Here is a 2,287-nt window from a genome sequence, read left to right as displayed (position 1 = left end):
TTAAACCATTTCCCTGTTGATTGGGTTTGGCTTTTTCCAGTTGGAAAGAAAGAAAAGAATATGCTTTTCTCTTCTCTTCTTTTTCTAGCATTGCAAACGGCCCGCAAGGATTCCCTTCAAAGAAATCTGATCAGTGATTTAACACAGTATAAAATGTTATGTAAAAGCACTACGAAATATTCTCATGTAAGCCATTTGGGAAGGAAAAAGAGACAAAAACAAATGTTTCAGACAACATTTCCAAAGAAAGATCTATCATTTCTATTATTTTTATACTCTATTTTTTCTCACTCAAGCACATGAAGAATTGGCTTTTCATATGTGTTTTGTGCCAGAGCCCAAGCTGGGAACAAGGCGTCTTTCTGCTCTTCAGTATTTGTGGTGGGACAATTCAGGATCCTGAGGGGAAAAACGTGGCTAAAAGCAGGATTACAACCTGAGACTTTAGGAGAGCAGGATTTGGCCTCTTCAGGCTCTGCTTGGAAGAATCCCATGGGAAATGGCCCTGGAAACAAGAAGGGTCCAGGAGACCTGGTTGACTTTCAAGGATCACCTGCTCCTGTCTCAAGAATGGTCCATCCCACTGAGCAGGAAAATAAGAGAAGGTGTCAGGAGGTCTGCATGGATGAACAAGGAAAATAAAGTATACAAGAGGTGTAAAGGTGGGCACCACCTGGGCAGGTGACTCAAAAGGATTATATGGGCATTGCTGGAGTGTGCAGGGAGTGGTTAAGAAAAGCCAAAAGTCATCTGGAATTGAATCTCATGGGGGAATCAAAAGGTGACAGGAGGGCTTTCTCTAGGTACACTGGCATGACCTGATGTGATTGATGACACAATGTGGTATAATCGATGTGCCTCAGAGGCTGATACATGTGCCAATGCTGTTCAGGCTCTTCACTGATGATCTGGAGGATGGCATATGGCACACACTCTACAGTGCTGTTGGAAGGAGCGGTTGTCAGGACAAGAGGGCTGTGCTGTCATGCAGAGGGACTTCAACAGGCTGGAGAAATGGCTGACAAGAACCTCACCACCGATGGCAGAGGTGCTTCTGCTATGCTCCTGGGGCTGGCACTGCTCCACAAGAGCCGTGAGCTGCAATAGTGTCAAAACTCTGATGCAAGCGGCTTCCCCACTTTACAGAAAGCAGAAACGGATGCAGCTCCTTGTTAAGGTCATCCCACTTTAGCACGGGATAACTGTTACTTCATCTAGTGAAATTCCTCTGGATAGTTTTGTGCTGTTGTGAGAGGAGGGGAAAAAAAAAGGCTGCTAATTTTGGACGTTGTTGCTGTGAGAGTTAAAACTACAGAGAATTTTATTGGCCTGCTGTGCTAGAAGTTAAATATAGGGGCATCAGGAATTTCCCTCCAGGCCAGATAAGTCCCACATAAAATATTTGAACTTTGCAGGCATGCACACCCCATAAGGCAATGTTGAGCATTTAATCTCAGTAGTAACATAAAGAGAGCTTACTCTTCAGAAGCTCTATGCAAGAAGGCAGCTTATTCCCTTCTCTATAATTTCTTCTTATGCTGCTATGCATGAGGTCTGCTCACCATCCTCCTTACTCCTGCCTGTGCAGTCCTCTTCATCGATCCTTCCCAGCAACACAGAACTGAATTTACACTGACTCCATCGTGTGGAGTTACTTCGTCTGTGTTACTCCAGCGTACCTGAGAAAGTTATTTACCTTTCTTTTTTAAAAAGTTCTGGAGTTTGTTCTCTCATTCCTTCGTGTTTTTTCTTCCACTTCTTAGAAGTCTATGGGAGGTGTTTGTCCACGTAAAGATCAAAAAGTAAAACTAAAGGTAAAAAATAAAAGATATTTAAAAAAAGAGAGAGAGAGAGAGGAGAAAATCTACCCGTTTCCAGCAAATCGATCTGTTCTGAAACCAGCCCTCTTTGGATAGGTCCCAAACATTCACTCTGTGCAGACACCCAGAAATCCCAGGATAAATAACTGATATAGTTCCAGTGTAAACTCCTACTCACATGTAAGCACTCACGGACAGCTCGTTGCCTGGAGAGGGAGGGGACACAAGATGTCTGGTATGAAAGAGCAGGTCAATGGAATTATTCCTAGAAACTTTTGAGATGTTTCTGGAATGAGCTCACTGTGTTAATGACTGCTGCTTTCCTATAACGGAGTGTGCTGTTTGGGTAGAGGAGGAGCGTGCTACGGCCATGCACTTGAGTTTTGCATGCTTTACAAAGAAAGTGCTCTGACTGGGAGTGGGCTGGGGGTCTTTGGTCCCCCCATGGGGTGGGGAGTGAATGAATA

At 44.0% G+C, this 2,287-nt stretch overlaps 1 long non-coding RNA gene across 1 annotated transcript; it reads right to left on the bottom strand.

Moving 5' to 3' along the window:
- Positions 1-315: 315 nt before the first annotated feature.
- LOC122179344 lies at positions 316-2,039 on the bottom strand. The gene is made up of 3 exons (XR_006178658.1): positions 1,999-2,039; positions 1,697-1,808; positions 316-1,243 (listed from the first exon to the last, which is right to left on the bottom strand). It is a non-coding gene; the product is annotated as an uncharacterized LOC122179344 (long non-coding RNA).
- Positions 2,040-2,287: the final 248 nt, after the last annotated feature.

The sequence above is a fragment of the Lagopus leucura genome, unplaced genomic scaffold, assembly GCF_019238085.1.
Source record: "Lagopus leucura isolate 7727_CA_CO unplaced genomic scaffold, USGS_WTPT01 Super-Scaffold_100002, whole genome shotgun sequence".
NCBI lineage: Eukaryota > Metazoa > Chordata > Aves > Galliformes > Phasianidae > Lagopus > Lagopus leucura.
This window is presented reverse-complemented; position numbering and strand designations above follow the sequence as displayed.